The 17,888-nt window shown below is 34.1% G+C and overlaps 1 protein-coding gene across 3 annotated transcripts in view; it reads right to left on the bottom strand.

Moving 5' to 3' along the window:
- The window catches only part of ASCC3 (activating signal cointegrator 1 complex subunit 3), a 359,800-nt gene that overhangs the window by 242,099 nt on the left and 99,813 nt on the right, over positions 1-17,888 (bottom strand). The gene's annotated exons all lie outside the window — the stretch shown is intronic.

Raw genomic sequence — 17,888 nt, 5'->3', positions numbered from 1 at the left:
CCCTCCCCTGCTCACGCTCTGCCTCTGTCTCTCATAAATGAATGTTAATTTTTTTTAAATTATGTATGCCTATAATGGCACAAAGTTCTACAAAAGTATGATTTCATATATTCATTTTGATATACAAAAATAATTTTTACAGACATGTGCAAACTATAAATTCAAAGGATACTATTTAGATCATAAAAATTCCAGCAAGCATAGCTCTCTACAATTCCTAAAATTAACCAGATGCATATTCCATTTTAGGTTTACAGAAACTTCATGCTTCTGTTGCAGTGTTTCTGAAACAAAAGCCTTCTTGAAAATAACTGCCTGTAATATTGACTAAAATAACTGCTCCCAAACAAAAGAAAACTTGCTCTCAAATCAAGAACTACTTGAAACTAACAAATTGCCATAACCTACCAAGCTCTCAGGTCTCATAAGCCTAAATTTCTCAGACATCACACCATACCAAACTATGGAGAAAAATTTGGTATTGTTCAAGAAAGTGAAAGTATTCAGATTAACATAAAATGTTTTTATTCAGCAAATTGTTTCAAAGCAGAGATTTTTTTAAAAAGCTTAGAGGTAGGGTGCCTGAGTGGCTCAGTCGGTTAAGCTTCTTACTCAGACCCAGCTCAGGATATCATGGTTCATGAGTTTGAGTTTGAGTTTGAGTTTGAGCATGCGTCTGGCTCTGTACTGACCATTCAGAGCCTGGAGCCTGTTTCAGATTCTGTGTCTCTCTCTGCCCCTCTTCTACACATGCTCTGTCTCTCTCTTTCAAAAATAAATATTAAAAAGAAAACTTTTTAAATAAAATAAAAATATAAAAATAAAAAACTCAAAGGTAAGTGATAAGAACAAATCCACAACTTCAAAAAAATCAGAGATACAAATAAGGACATAGAATACTCACTTTCTGTGGATGCCTTGTGGAAGAAACCTGAAGATGTGTCTGAATTATGAAGCCCTTGCCCTAACAAGGCAACTCAGTTTTAGAGGAACTGACTATTCAAAAGTAAATTATGTCTGCCAAGACAATCTAGTTTTCTCAGAACTAACATATTTCTATGTGCCAATAATCTGTAAAAAATGCAAGCTGTATCATAAAACTCATGAAATATATTTATCCTAGAGTCTTCAAGAATCATTTTAGGGGCACCTGGGTGGCTCAGTCTGACTCATGGTTTTGGCTCAGGTTCCTGAGTTCGAGTCCCACATCACGCTCTGTGCTGACAGCTGCAGAGCCTGCCTGGGATTCTCTGTCTCCCTCTCTCTGTCCCTCCCCTAATTGCTGTCTCTCTCTCAAAATAATAAACACTAAAAAAAATCGTTTTAATGTTTATAAAATAGGAATCTCACTAACTAACCAGATCTTTGTCTCTATAATTTCACACTTTGTACCAAATAAAGTTTAACGAAACTTTTTCAACTGCTTTGTGTCATAGCTAACAATATAATGGTATTATTGAGTGCCCAATAATATATACTTCACCATTCTTATATAAAACATTTGATCCTCAACACAGGAAAGCAACCAAGAAGTGCCAGCACATTGGAGTTAAAATCTGTAGTGTTCTACTAAACCCGAGGGCCAACTCAAGTGTACAGATTCCAATGGCTGATTTACCCAACAAAAATACTCCAACATTGTAATTTCCAAGTCATGGTATCTTCTCCTTTTGTAAGAATGGACACCTTGGGCTAGGGCTGCTTCACCTGAGAGGAGTGAACGATTATAATAAACCGTGCATAATATTTATTTATATAATATTTCTGTTTATATACTACTTGTGTTTATCTGAATCCCCAAACCAATTTCCCATGGACAGGGTCCATTGCTTTCATCAGATAGCTTCTGATCTAAACATGTCTGAGAACACATTCCCTCCTGCTCATGTCAAGAACACATGTCTTAGACCATTCCCTCCTGCTCACCTTTTATATAAATCCAGGTTTACCACATTAAATCTGCCTCAACATTGTTACATCCAATCACTCATTCATATGACCAATAAAAATACTACTGACCTCAGTTTTTCATTTAAATTACATAAAATGGGGCGCCTGGGTGGCTCAGTTGGTTGAGCGACTGACTTTGGCTCAGGTCATGATCTCACAGCTTGTGAGTTCGAGCCCCGCATTGTGCTCTGTGCTGACAGCTCAGAGCCTGGAGCCTGCTTCAGATTCTGTGTCTCTCTCTCTCTCTGCCCCCACCCCCCCACTCGTGCTCTGTCTCTCTCATTCTCAAAAATAAACATTAAAAATAAATAAATAAATTACATAAAATGAAACAAAGCAGAATGTTATTAAAAATTGTAATAAGATATGTTTAAAAAGTAAAAATCAGCTTTCATAGTAAAATGGACCTGTTTTATTACTATATTGTTTAGCATTAATTTAATTACAGAAAATAAAAGTTAAATGCCTCTAATCATAAGTTTGCTTCAAATCTTAGGATCTACCACAATTATTTTCTATTTTATCCTATGAGAGTTCCTTACCAAGGGTCCTAAATTTCTGACAAATAGGGGACAAAGTGAAGGTAACATATTAGAAAAGGAACCAGAGACCCCTTACCAATGCTTTCAAAACTAACCAGAGGCAGTGTTGTATTTCTGGCCTCCCAATTTGTTAATTTGAATGCAATTTCCCATTTATGGAAAGTATTTATACTTTCTAATTCAGGTCAGTAATTGTGTCTCTGATTCCTAGATCAACAAGAAAGAAAGAAAAGAAAAGAAGAAAAGAAAAGAAAAGAAAAGAAAAGAAAAGAAAAGAAAGGAAAAGAAAGGAAAAGAAAGGAAAAGAAAGGAAGGAAGGAAGGAAGGAAGGAAGGAAGGAAGGAAGGAAGGAAGGAAGGGGAAAAGACTCTGAAAGAGAAGCATTTATAAATTTTTCAGGGCAAACCTGACCTGATGTGTAAATTTACATGTGTAAATACTGAAGAGTTTTGCCGTAAAAACACTAATGTATTTGATTTTAAAGTGCTGCCCGTGACCCCACTGAGAACATTTTCCCATTATTAAGATCACACTGGATGGTGTGGGCTTACATGGCTACTTTCATAGTCCCACACATAACACAAAAAAAGCAGTGAGAACCCCAGCAAATACTGAAGTCATCAATACTGAACACTTGAACATGGAGACATACAGCATATTTGTAATTCCTTAAAAGAGAAGGAAACACAGAACATCCCTCCTCTTTATATATATATCCATAGATTCCTATGTGCCAGAGCTGTTTTTTAAGGTCCATAAAACCTATCTTTGCATCTACTGGACAGATGTTATTGAAGATTTGTTTCAATACAGTACTGATTTTTCTCTCTTTAAGGGCCCCGGGGAAATATTTTTGCCTCTTATCTTCAAGAATTACTTCTGGACAAATGGTCACTATGATTTATAAACCTGGTCAGGACTCCCTCAACTTTGTTATATCTGCATTATTATAGCAGTATTGTTTTTGGCTTCTCTCTTTTCAACCTGGCCTGTGTTTTCCTTTACCCTTCTACCCTTCTTACTTACCTTTAGTTTATACCATCCTGCTGTTTTCTGTTTTTTTTTAAATGTGCTCATGTAAAAGAGATTAAATCTTTTATAGAACAAGGAGGGTAAAGTTAATGAGATTCAGGAAATCTTAATCTATAGGTACAGAGCATTTAACACATTTCACTAGATATATTACGAATTGTATAATGAAAATCCAAGTTAAGTGACATTATATTTCTAATTCCAAGAATGTTTCTGGAGTCTTTTTGGACTATTTTGACTTTCTAATTCAGTTATGTTTACAACTCCAGCAATCTTTCCATGCTCAACATATTTAAAACCAAACCCGCTATCCTTAAAGAAGTTACTTTGTCCTCTGATGCACTCAGGTACAAAACTACCTGCTGAGAAAATGTTAACTTAGTATATTACATCTGTTTACCCTCTAATCTGTCAGAATTATGCCTAGAGTGTTAAGTGAACCAAATTCTATTTATATGAGCAAACTAAAATTTATAGCCTAAGTGACCACTATATAGAGTGTGACCAAATTATAAGACCTATGCAACAGACAATTCAATGTACTATATATAAATTCAGAATATGCTTAAGACTATAGTCCTTTTAAAATTATTACTGGCCCTTTCATAATCCAGAATACCAGTTTAAATGCAAAATTCTCAACGTGGAAAAATATAAAGTTGAGTATGAGCAAAATGACAGTAACTGATCTAATAGAAAATATATACTCATCTGGCTGTTTTTCTGCTTATTTCCCTTCTATGTAATAGGAGATACTTAAAAAATGAATGGGCCTACTTGGAGAAGAAAGTTGGGGAGCTCTCTCAAGCTTGGACCTGGGCTTTACCAATCAAGCATTTTGATCTAAGATTTTTGCTAATCCAACATCTTGAAGATTGTAGCTTAATAAACTTATACACTAATATTCATTAAGTCCCAAGTAACATGAGCAAAATAAAGTTGGTAATGTTTAAATTTCCTGAGTTGAAACTCAAAATTAAGATATTAACTAATATCTTAAATTTGACAAATTTTGACCAAAAATCTCCGTACTTCATTGTTAAAATACTGGACAGAAACAAAACAAAACAAAACAATAAAAAACCAAAAACAACAGTAATTCCCCCCAATAAAAAGGCTATCAGCTATCTTAAAATATTGCCATTAAAATTAAAGTGATATGTTATGGAAGAAGGTTGTATTAAATGCCATCATAAAAGGGCATGGAAAAATGGACAAATTAAAAAATACCTTCTATCTAGAGGAGAAGGTTACAGTAATAGAAGTAATCAAACAATATCTCCATATTTGTAAAAAAGAACTCTGACCATCAACATAAAAGATACTATGTTAAAAGAGATAACTGTTTTTGAGACCTTGTTTTGGCACAGAGCAATACTGTATAGAAAAATATAATCTATAGGCCTAATGTTACATATCAAACATAAAAAAAACTTTGCACATAATGTATAGTTTCAAAATATTTGATATTAACTACTAATCTGTACATGGTTTGATATAGCAAGTTCTTAGTACTCCAGGACAAACTGAAGAGCTTACCATTAGTTTTAGACCATGATTAAATTCTGAATATTCAACTATTCAGTACAAACGTACAAATATTCACACTTTTTATATTTATTGTATTTGAGTGATTTGTTTTAAGAAAACAAATACTTTCCAAGCCATTACTAACAATTATATTGAATAAATTTTATCAAATAGATATGTCAATATTACAATATTTGAAAGGTGTAATCATCCATAAAATATTTTAAGAGATTTTTAACTGCTGAAAAGAAAGTTTGGTTTAAAATAAATGTACTTTTATGGGGCACCTGGGTGGCTCAGTTGGTTAAGCATTCAGCTTTGGCTCAGGTCATGATCTCGCAGTTTGTGGGTTCAAGCCCCATGTCGGGATCTGTGCTGACAGCTCAGAGCCTGGAGCCTGCTTCAGATTCTGTGTCTCCCTCTATCTCTGCCCCTCCCCTGCTCTCAGTCTGCCTCTGTCGCTCAAAAATAAATAAACATTAAAATTTTTTTTTAAAGAAATGTACTTTTACACATTTGGTTTTGGTCAGAACCAAATACTTTAGACCATAGAACATTTATCTGGTGTTAATTTCTTAGCATCATTAAAAGTAAGATTAATTCTTTTCACTGGAATGTGGCTTCACTAATTCAGTGAACATATTCCAGGGCAGTATTTCTCAAAGCAAGTTCTTTTTATTTAAAAAAAAATTTTTTAAGTTTATTTATTTTTGAGAGAGAGAGAAAGAGACAGAGAGAGAGAGAGAGAGAGACAGAGACAGAGACAGAGAATCAGTGGGGGAGGAACAGAGAGAGGAAGAGACACAGAATCTGAAGCAGGCTCCAGGCTCTGAACTGTCAGCACAGAGCCCAACATGGGGCTTGAACTCAAGAACTGCAAGATCATGACCTGAGCCGAAGTCGGATGCTTAATTGACTGAGCCACCCAGATGCCCCTCAAAGCAAGTTCTAATAATAATTGTTCTGTGAAAGATGAGATCTATGTTCAAATAAGTTTGGAAAATGCTCATAGTTAAATAAGTTTACTAGAAAACATCTTAGTTCTTATCACACTAATTATACTATGGATAATGAGTCACGCCCAGAGATCCAGACTATAAAACTCTTTCATTCACTCAGCAGAACCCAAAATACTGCTCTATCACCCATATAATGAGACAGTCTGGTCTTGAGTATTACAAATTTCAAATTATTTCTATCATTTTCATTTTTTTCTCCAAGTAAGAATAATAAAACAAAAAAAATCCCCAAATCACAACATTAAATAAGTCTTCAGTTTTAGATTTAACAAAAAACCTTTATACTAACTACTGGACATCAGTAAAGCATGCAGTAAAATTTACCTTAGTCACATACAAAACTTCAGGGTGGCTCTCCTCACAACTGATGTCCATTCCCAGGCACTGAACACCTTCATGATACCTTTTACACACAGTGGCAACCTATATGGAGCTCTTCTTTTTCATCTTTGACACAGACTAATCAGACTCATTTTAAATCAACCAGGACAAACCAATAAACCTATCCCTTCCAAACTGTTAATGAGGCAGAACAAATTAGCCCTCTAAAAAATGTAGGATTAAGACACTTTTAGAAATACAAGTTCATGATTCAGCAAATACCTACTCAATCCTGGCTTCTCATGTACTGCAAATGTGCCTCCTAAAACATCAGCCCTGTAACAACACAACTGTAGAAATCTTTTGCAAAACATTTTACATTTTCTACATACAAGCATCTTATCATATCTCTAGGTCTAGAGATAATTATATAAAATAGTCAGCTTAATTCAATCAGAGGAGTTGAATTTATTTTCATTATAAGTAGAACACATAGGAGTTTCTTACATGTGATGGAGAAGTTTGTAAAGGTAAGTATATATTGAGAAATATATAAAAACAAAATGATATTTGAAAAGTGTGACCAAACTATGTAAGAGTCAAAAAAAACTTTCTACTACACATTTCACAATATCACAATTCAAATTTACTCTGAAAAGACTTCTAAATTTTATAGAAGTAACAAAGAAACTCTTTTTCTATGAAAAAATCACACTTTGTGAATTATATATCTACATGGAAAAGAATACAAAATAAAATACTTTAGGGACATAGACATCATAAGAGATTTGAGATTCATATTTAAAGACTCTTTTTTATTTTTTTCTTTATTTGAGGAAGATATAAAAGCGAGGTCTGGAACTGCTATCAATCAAAGAACCACTAGCACTTTAAAACTTGCTTCCTTTAAATGGATGTTTATTTTCAATTAGCCAAACTTTTATTATGGTAAATTTTGCTTCCAAATAATAACAAAACCTTTTTTTTTTTTTTTACCATAAATATAAGACATAGGCTGAATAATTTCTGTACTTCTGAACTTTATACTACTTTCATATTTCTGTTTGTGGATTTTCTTCTCCTGACAGATAACATATATGGTTCTCTGTTTTCAACTTTTAATTTAATAATTCAGAAAAAGATTTGGACATTCCAGACCTTCAAAACAAAAATAAACTTTCTTAGCAATCCCTCACGTATACTTTAATAATTATTCTGTGATATTTTTAATTGTCTGTTGTCCATTAACAAGAGAATAGTGTATTTTGTAACTTCCACTCAAGAAAACAGGATAAGCTGATGTAAACTCTCCTCACCAGGTCAAAAATATAAAATACAAGAGGAAATGTTTCAAACAATGAAAGCACAAGCATACACACACACACACACACACACACACACACACACACACACACACACACAGTAAGATAGAAAATCTAAAGATAAAAACATCGGCCTCTAAGGCTGGGCTACTTTCAAAGTTACTGAGACCGTGCCACTGTAATCTGCAGATTGTATCACCATCTATATAAAAAACCAACGATATTTATAGATAAGTTATCAGTATTAATAAGAGCCATTTAGCATTGTGGGATACAATGTATATACACAAAAATCAACATTCTTAACTCCAGTGATAATCATCGCATAATAGAAATTTTTAAAGATAGCAACTAATAATACAAGATCTTAAATGAGTCAATGAAAAGATATATAAAACCTATAATGAAAATTATAAAACATTTCTGAAGGGCAAAAATAGACCTAAAATTTGGAAAATATATAATGGTAATGGATGCAGAGAGAACATGATAAAAGGGTCGATTTTCCCCCCAAAGTATTCTATAAATTCAATGTAATTCTAATCAAAATCCCAGCAGATCCTTTAATGAAATGAAAGAGTGTGATTTCAAAATGAAAATACTCAAGTAAAGGTCCAAGAACAGCTAAGATTATTCTGGAAAATGAGAATAAAGTAAGGAAGTGGGATTTGCTTTACACTCAACAGTTATTCTAAAATAATAGTAATTAAATGTTTTTTAATGTTTATTTATTTTTGAGAAAGAGAGAGAGAGACAGAGTGTGAGCAAGGGAGGGGCAGAGAGAGAAGGAGACAGAGAATCTGAAGCAGGCTCCAGGTTCCGAATTGTCAACTCAGAGCCAGACACAGGGCTTGAACCGTGAGATCATGACCTGAGCTGAAGTCGGACACTTAACTGACTGAGCCACTCAGGCATCCTTAAAATAATAGTAATTAAAACACTGTGGTCCTGAGGCCAGGCCAGACATATACATCAATGTAACAATAGGAAGCTTAGTAGAGCTATAAGAAAACAGTAGAATTTAGAATATCATGAAGGTGACATTTCATATTCACCAAGAAAAAGAGAAAAACATGATGACTTTTCTTAGATAAAACAATAAAATTAGAACCCTGCCCTCCTCAAAATAGCAATAAAAATTCAGGGAGATTCAAGACTTAAGTATAAAAAAACAAAACTTTAAATCTAACAGAAGAAAAATGGTAGGAAGAATAAAGTAGTATTTCCTAGAAAGTACAACTAATGAAAAAGGCACAAACCACAGATGAAGTTGATAAATTTGAATGCATTATAATTTAAGTCTATATGGCTAAGAAGACGGAGGAGACACATTTCATCTTATTATTAGTAAAAATTCCAAACAAAATATATAAAATAGACATCAGAAGACTCTAACAGTCAAAGAGGGACTTTATAGGGACTTCAGAATTCAAGGAATGACTTAGCAGTGAGTTCCTTAGGGTTTCTTTCTTTGATTCCAATACATCCTAGCTTGGTGTGGAAGAAGGTCACAACTCAGAAAGCTTAAGAATGCAGAACTCACCCTCAAACAAAACAAAGCAAAACAGTCAAAATACTAGAGGTTTTTCTAGCCAATGTACCGAAGGGAGAAACCCTGACAAACTAACACTTTTTGACAATACCAGCCAAACACCATTAAGGAAAAATGTGGTCCTCCCCAACCTCACCGTATGCTGATGAGACTGGCACTGAGGGGGTGGGGACATGTGTGAAAAGAGTCCTGGGTATCATTTGAGCAGTAACAGGTAACAAGATTTAAATAGAAACCAGTCTCATAACATAATACCCAAAAGGCCCAGCATACAACTGAAAACAAACAATAACCAGGAAAATCTCAACCCAAATGAGAAAAGACATAAACAGATGCCAAGACTGAAATTACCAACATGTTGGAATTATCTGATAAGATTTTAAAGCAACTATCATAAAAATCTTTCAAGGAGCAGTTTCAAACACACTTGAAATAAATTTAAAAAAAAAGTCTCAGCAAAGAAAAACTAAATAGGAAGTTTAGAAATGAAAACTGACAACACCCTAAATTAAAAGTCACTGGAAGCAAGCATGTAGTCAATAGATGAAAGAATCCATGAACTCAAAGATGGATCAAAAGAATTTATCAAATCTGAGCAACAGAGAGAAAAATAGATTGAAAAAAAAAAAAGAACAGATCTCAGGGTACTGTGGGACTATAACAAAAGATCTAACATTCTTGCCCATGGAGTCCCAGGATAGGAGAAAGAACAAGGGACTCAAGAAATACAAGTTCAAAGTTTCCCAAATGTGACAAACCTGCAGACTCAAGAAGGTAAAGAAACACTAAACAGAATAAACCCCAAACATCTACAACTAGACATGTCATAATCAAATTTCTGGAAACTAGAGACAAAGACAGAATATTAAAAGACTGAGAGAAACATTTTACCTATAGAGGAAGATCAATTTGAATCACAGTGGGTATTTCTTCAGAAACCATGGAGACCAGAAAAAAGTGGGGCATTTTTCAAGTGTGAAAGGAAAGAACTGACAACCTACAAGTTTATATCCAGAAAAAATATCCTTCAAGAATGGAGATGAAATAAAGACACCCTCAGATTTTATACAGAAGGCAGCAATAAATTAAACATGTAACACACAAATATCCAGATAAAATGGAAACCTAGCATATGTAATTTCAAACCCATTTTTTCAACTCCCCTTTGTTCCCACCCTCTACTCCTACGTATATACATATTCTCAGTAAAATAAAAACCCTCCTCAGAGAAGAATAAATCAAGGCAGTGTGCATGATACGAGCACATGCATATGCATGCACACCACACACAGCCTCCCAACCAAGGTTACCGGAGCTCTAATAACAGAATATAACAGAAATTCAGGGTTCCCTTTGCTGTTGCCTACACCTAAAAGATTTTAACAGAGTCTCTCTCCATCCCCAGTCAAAAGAGAAACAAAAACAAAACCTAAAACAGCTCATCTTGACTCCAAAAGTTGCACAGATAAACTCACCCCAGCCTAAGGATGAGCAAACAAATATAAAAGAAATAGGAGAACAATTTCAGAATTCAGGGCACATGCCTTGCTTTAATATAGAGTTACTACCAGGACAGGAGAAATCTTTTCTGAAGTTTCTGACCAGATTTTCACTAAGTAAGATTCAAAGGAACACTGCATCTATGGTATTAGAGAGGGATGCAGAAAAGATAACCTGAGATGAGGAAGGACAGGGGTAAGGAAAAGTACAATTGCTCAATGGAACTATTAAAAACAACAGTGAACACTGTGCAACAGTAACTCTTCACAAATGATCCAGTTAGGGGGAGAAATCTGAAAGTAATCAAAATGAAGAACAATAGAAAATAAGGTTGGGAAATAAAAATGGGGTTTTCAATGATGACAAATTTACTGAGTTCTTTAAAGTTGTACAAAGTGGCTTTTCAGTTGAAGACCATCTGGTCTTCAACAACGTATTTGTTGTCTACGTAGGCTGTTTCTCATGACAATAAATCTTAGAATTATACAATCCTGTCTTGTAGAAAGAAATTTTACATTCAAACTTCAATAAAATCATAACTGCTACTAGACCTGACAGTCCCTAGTGAACCACAAAAGAAATCACATCTTGTATTATACTTAATTTATACAAGATTCTTAACAAGCTAGGTAGTTGGATTTAATTCAATAAGCAATAAAGAACCAATGAAAGTTTATGAACAAGGGAATAATATGTCAGAATAGTATGACAAAGAATTTACAAATGAGACTAATTTGCTTTCCCATATTATAAAAATAAAGACCAACAATACTGAAAATATTTTTTAAATGACAGGGGAATTTCAAGATTATATTTAATTATATTAATTATTGGGAAACTTATTTACCAAAAAAAAAAAACAAAAAAAAAACTAGAAGGGGAATCATTAAAAGCTATGAAAAATGACAAAAGTGAAAAGATGGGAAAGCAAAAAATTAAAACTTCAAAATTAAAAATTGAGTATGTCTGTACCCCTACATGCCCTGCAATATTCCCACTTTGCTCTCTCTGCAGCCCAATCTCAAAGGCATTGATAACAGCACTGTCTACTGATCTTTGAGAATCTGTGAGAATACATAGTAGGACAAGGTAAAGAGGTTAGTATACTAACCTCTAGGGTTAGAGTAAAGAAACTACACAGTTTCAGGTCTACAAAATTAGCATCACTAATAGTAGGGCTATATTTATCATGGAGGAAAATAAAGAGCAAACACAAGAGATTCAATTTATAGACTATTACTGAGGGCAAGCACATGGTCCCTGCCCTTACGGAATTAACAAATACTGACCAAAGACACAAAGCAGGTCTAGGGAAGTTCAGAAATAAGCAAATGGGGGGAGGGGGGTGTCATAAATCTTTTGAAACTATAATATATAAATCTAAGTAGATTTGAATTTTACTTTCTCTATCTGTAAAGTGGAGACACTAGTCAATAAGGTTCTTGTAATGACTAACCAAGGATACACATATATACTTAGCATAGTGACTGACTCATAATTTGAATGCAAATGTTAACTCCCTTGTCTTTCCATAAGTGTTCTTTCGTTGGCATTAGTAACACAGGTAGATACAGTGCAAGAGCAATTGCAATTTTGAGAGTGGGCCAGATTTCTAAGATCACACCAGATCCAAAACCATCGATTTTATGGAATAGATCTTATTTTATGAATATAAATGAATGGTGATATAGGATTCAGACAAGAGAAAATAAAGTACTCATGGGGTTTGAACTGGGCTTTGAAGAATGGATAAGATTTGGATAACTGTCAATGAATAAAAAAAGACATTATGAAAAAGAGAAAATGCATTGGGAAATAGAATTGTTTACTTGAGAAAATGTAGATTATAAAGAGAATCCACTATCTTATGTAAGTAGTAGTTCTCAAAATGATTTGGCTTTGGAACCTCTTTGTACTCTTAAAATTACTGAGGGCCCAAACAGCTTTTGTATTTATGGGCTTTCTTTCTTTCTTTCTTTCTTTCTTTCTTTCTTTCTTTCTTTCTTTCTTTCTGTCTTTCTGTCTTTCTGTCTTTCTGTCTTTCTGTCTTTCTGTCTTTCTGTCTTTCTGTCTTTCTATCTCAATTTCTTATACTAGAAAGTGCTGGATGGGTGTTCAGTGAGGGAATGTACTAACTGGGTTATGGACATTAAGGACAGCACTTGTTGGGATGAGCAGTGGGTATAATATCTAAGTGATATATCACTAAATTCTACTCCTGAAACTATTACTACACTATATGTTAACTAGCTTGGATTTAAATAAAATTTTAAAAATTTTTAAAAATTTAAAAAAAGAATAGAAAGTATTCATTCCATAAGCCATCAATGATGACAACATCACACCTTATGCAGACTCTGGAAAACTCCACGATATATGTGAGAGAAGGAGAGTGAAAGAAAATAATGTCATCATGTTATTCTAAAAACAGGTTTTAACTTTGCCAACCCCGGAAAGAATCTTAGGAAATATAACATCCCTGTACTGCATTTTGAGAGTTCCTGCTGTAGTATAATGAGAATGACCAAATCAATGCAGAGTTTAAAACCAAAAAAAAAAAAAAAAAAAGGCTGTTAATGGTGTGGAAGAGCCGTGGTTTTGGCACAACAGTGACTTGATTGCCAAAGCTGAACTTACCATTTGTAGAAAATTTCTTAAGGCTAGACTTGCAAGCAATAAAAGAGGAATAAACTGACTTGCTTTCTTCCCTAAAATTGTATCCATCGGGATACAAAACTCATTTCTTTAGGTAAGACACATCAGATGTATGGTCTCAGATACTCTAGAATGGTTCAAATTTCAGAAAATTTTAATGGAGGAAATTTTTTAAAAGTCAAATTTTGAGTTAATCTATATGCCTTACAAGACATTATGAAAGTAAAAATCACATACTAAAAAAATCAGTCTATGTGTCCTGATGTGTAGTTTTGAGATATGACCTCTGTAATTGTATGTTCAAGTAACTCTGGGAGCTAAACTTGGAATGTATCATATGCAACACACCTTCTATAAATACATGAGCATACTTTCAGAATCAAATGTGTCCATAAGTTTGAAGTCTGCATTGTGTTATACAAATCTGTCAACTTCTTTCCATTATATACACTTAAAAATTTAAGCATGATTTAGTTCATTATGTTAAAAGAACCAAAATTTGTTCAAGTGACTACAATTGACCCCTGAATGACATGGGTTTGAACTGTGCAAGTCCCCTTATATGAAGATTTATTTTGATAAATATAATATAGTACTATAAATGTATTTTCTCTTCCTTACAATTTTCTTAATAACATTATGTCTCCTCTAGCTTACTTTATTGTAAGAATAGATAGTATATAATACATATAACATATAAACATATGTGTTAATAGACTGTTTATGTTATTGGAAAGGCTTCTGGTCAACAATAGTTAAGTTTCTGGAAAGTCAAAACTATACATGGATTTTTAACTATGGTGGCGGGGGGGGATAAGCACCTCTAAACCCCCACATTGTCCAAGGGTCAACTGTATATGTAAAAATATAATTGTTACTCCTGTTTTCAGGTAACGGTTCTCTAGATTCTTTAACAAAATAAAATTTAAAATGTTTCAAGGAGGGGCGCCTGGGTGGCTCAGTCAGTTAAGTATACAACTTCGGCTCAGGTCATGATCTCACCACTTGTGAGTTCAAGCCCTGCGTTGAGTTCTGTGCTAACAGCTCAGAGCCCGGAACCTGCTTCGGATTGTGTCTCCCTCTCTTTCTGCCCCTCCCCTGCTTATGCTCTCTCTCTCAAAAATAAAGTTAAAAAAAAAATTTTTTTTAATGTTTCAAGGAAAAGGCGGGGTGGTATCTCAACACTCAAATTTCATAGAAAATGTTAAAAATTTACAGAAAAATCCTTTAATTAAAACCTCATTTTAAGGGGGTGCCTGGGTGGCTCAGTCAGTTAAGTGTCCAACTTCAGCCTAGCTAATGATCTCACTGTTCCCGAGTTCGAGCCCCGTGTGGGGCTCTTGTGCTGACAGCTCAGAGCTGGGAGCCTGTTTCAGATTCTGTGTCTCCCTCTCTCTCTATTCCCCTTCCCCACTTGAGCACTCTCTCTCTCTCTCTCTCTCTCAAAAATAAACATTAAAAAATTTTTAAAAATAAAAATAAAAATGCATTTTAAGAAATTATTAGAATGTCTCCACTCATGTGATGATTAAAATAATGACAATAAAAGGCATTTTGCATATAATATGTTGAATATATTTTTGAGAAAAATTCATTTGGAATAACAAGATTCTAAAAAATGTTATAAGGAAAAAAATGTATGGGTGTTGGATAAATTGTTTTTTTTTAATGTTTATTTTTGAGAGAGAGAGAGAGAGAGAGAGGGAGAGAGAGAGAGAGAGAGAGGGAGAGAGAGAGGGAGAGACAGAGACAGAGACAGAGTACAAGTGGGGGAAGGTCAGAGAGAGAATCACAGAATCCAAAGCAGGCTCCAGGCTCTGAGCTGTCAGCACAGAGCCCCACGCAGGGCTCCAACTCACAGACCAAGAGATCGTGACCTGAGCCAAAGTTGGATGCTCAACCGACTAAGCCTTGTGGTGCCAGGTGTCCCTTCGATAAACTTTTAAAAGAACAGTTAGATTTTTAAAATATGCTTCCCACCTTCACTGCTAGGAGAAGACAATTAGTATGTTTGAAATACTAATAAACTCAATAATAAAAATATTAGGAAATTGAAATCTATTACCAATAATGGCAGATGAACAAACAAGTGGCAGGAATTTCTGCAGATAATCATAAAATACTGTATACAATTAAAAAAAAAAACTGTTTAAGACACAGGGCAGCATCAGAAAGTGGTAAAAAACAGAGAAATGTAGTATCAATTGAAAGGGATTAAGAATTACCAGTTTGCAAATTACTGACCCAAGAGTATGATCACAGACCCACTGCTACAGCTGCAAAAAAAGGAGGTGGGAAAAACCACAGCCTCACTGGCTGAAGGTGCCAGATATCAGAGTTCAGAGGTGGGATTCAGAGTTGAGAGAGCAGCTTGAAAATCAGTGTGAAAAGCCCAATAACATGGGAACCTTCCAAATGCCGGAATAAAAGCTAGTAATACTTTTATGGGAGAAAACCCAGGAGTCCCATGTAAAAAAGCAGGCCAACACCAGAACAAAACCTACTCTAAAAAGACATAACTACCCAGAACAAAATCTGTAAGTTTGATGCTTTTCCTACATGAGTGAATTTCTCAACCATGCACGGCTCTAGTGGCTGAAAGCAATAACTAGAGTAGCTTAAAGTGTCCGTTGATAGAGTTCAGGACATGCTGATCCAAAGAATCACTATAGAAAAGAACACTATCATTAATAAAAGAGACTCATATCCCTTCAAGGCAATGGGATAAAACGTACGTCAAAAATTACCATATTGATTTTAGCCAGAGTAATTAATGAAGACCCCACATATTAGTCTGGTCTTTAAAACCTAACCATGTATCACAGTTATGCAATATAAGCTAAAACTTACAATGACAGAATAATAAAATTATTCGTTTGTTTACTATTCAGCTGTTACCACTGACAAAATATTTAAAGATAATGTATTTTTTATAATAAAAACACATAATTCTTTTACATTATTTTAGGATTAGAATTTACCCAACAAAAGACCTAAATTAACTGTCATAGAAGTACACTATACATTTTAAAATTAATTCTGAAGCTGAAATGTGAAAGAAAAGAAAGGTCAAGCTCCTAAGGTGCCATTACCTGAACTCATAAATATGTGATCAAAATTCAAATAATGTGTGCTTTACTGTCGACCATTTTCAGCAGTTAAAAATCTATTTATGTTAACAAAATAAGTAAATCTGAGATTGTAGTATAATGTAAAAGGGCAAAGAAAAAGTTTTATAGATTCTAAATATAAAAACTATGTTGTAGCTCCACTGACTTTTTCCTTCTGCCACCTCTTTTTGAAACACAAAACCGTTTGTTAAATTAGAGATTTTTTAAAAACTGTGACAGATGCTAAACATTAATACACTCCCCTCTATTATTTCATAAAATAAAAAGGATATTAAAAATAATGAGTGCTAAATCCTGATTACTGCCTTTTATCTACTACAACTGAAATATGTGTCTGATCTTCACTAATTAAAAGTCTAAAAGTATTTTTTTCTTGGCTGTTTTAATAATGCTGTAATGAACACAGGATCTTTGAGATCCTAATTTCATTTCTGTTGGATATACACCCAGAAGCAGAATTGTTGGATCATAAGGTAGTTCTACCTTCAATTTTATGAAGAGCCTCCATGCTGTTTTCCAGGGCTGCACCAATTTACATTCCAACCAACAGTGCACATAAGTTCCCTTTTCTCCATATACTTGTTGGCACTTCTTATCTTGTCTTTTTGATAGTAGGCATTCTAACAAGTGTGAGATGATATCTCAGTTTTGATTTGCATTTCCTTGATGATTGGTGATGCTGAGCATCTCTGCATATACCTACTGTCCATCTGCATGTATCCTTTGGAAAAATGTCTATCTGCTTCCTCTAACCACTTTTGTTTGTTTTTTCTAGTTTCACTGAGAAATAATTAACATATACCACTGTATGAGTTTAAGGTATATAGCATGATGATTTGACTTACATATACTGTGAAATGATTATTATGGTAGGTTTAGTTAACATCCATCATACAATTAAAAAGTTACCAATAAAATGAAAAAGAAATAAAAAGAAAAAAAAATTCTCCTTATGATGAGAACTCTTAGGATATCCTCTCTTAAGAACTTTGGCTGTATAACATGTAGCAGGGTTAGCTATAGTCATCATGTTTTACATTGTATCCCTAGTACTTATCTCATAACTGGAAGTTTATACCTTTTGACCACCTTTCTCCAATCCCCATCCCCCAACCCCTGACTTTAAATTCTAATAGTATTAATTACATATCAGGTATAATGTTTAAAAAATACATATTTAACAACCAGTAAGGACAGGTAATTTGTCCTGAGACACTGGCAAGGATGCCAGGCTAATAGGCCAGTGTATTCCCTAGTTCCCACTCCAGATCATCCTTGAGGCTGAACTATCCCATTAATATTTGGTTATCCATTATTGGATTTTTCCAAAGCAT

The sequence above is a fragment of the Panthera pardus genome, unplaced genomic scaffold, assembly GCF_024362965.1.
Source record: "Panthera pardus isolate Hobbes unplaced genomic scaffold, ASM2436296v1 HiC_scaffold_17, whole genome shotgun sequence".
Classification (NCBI taxonomy): Eukaryota; Metazoa; Chordata; class Mammalia; order Carnivora; family Felidae; genus Panthera; species Panthera pardus.
This window is presented reverse-complemented; position numbering and strand designations above follow the sequence as displayed.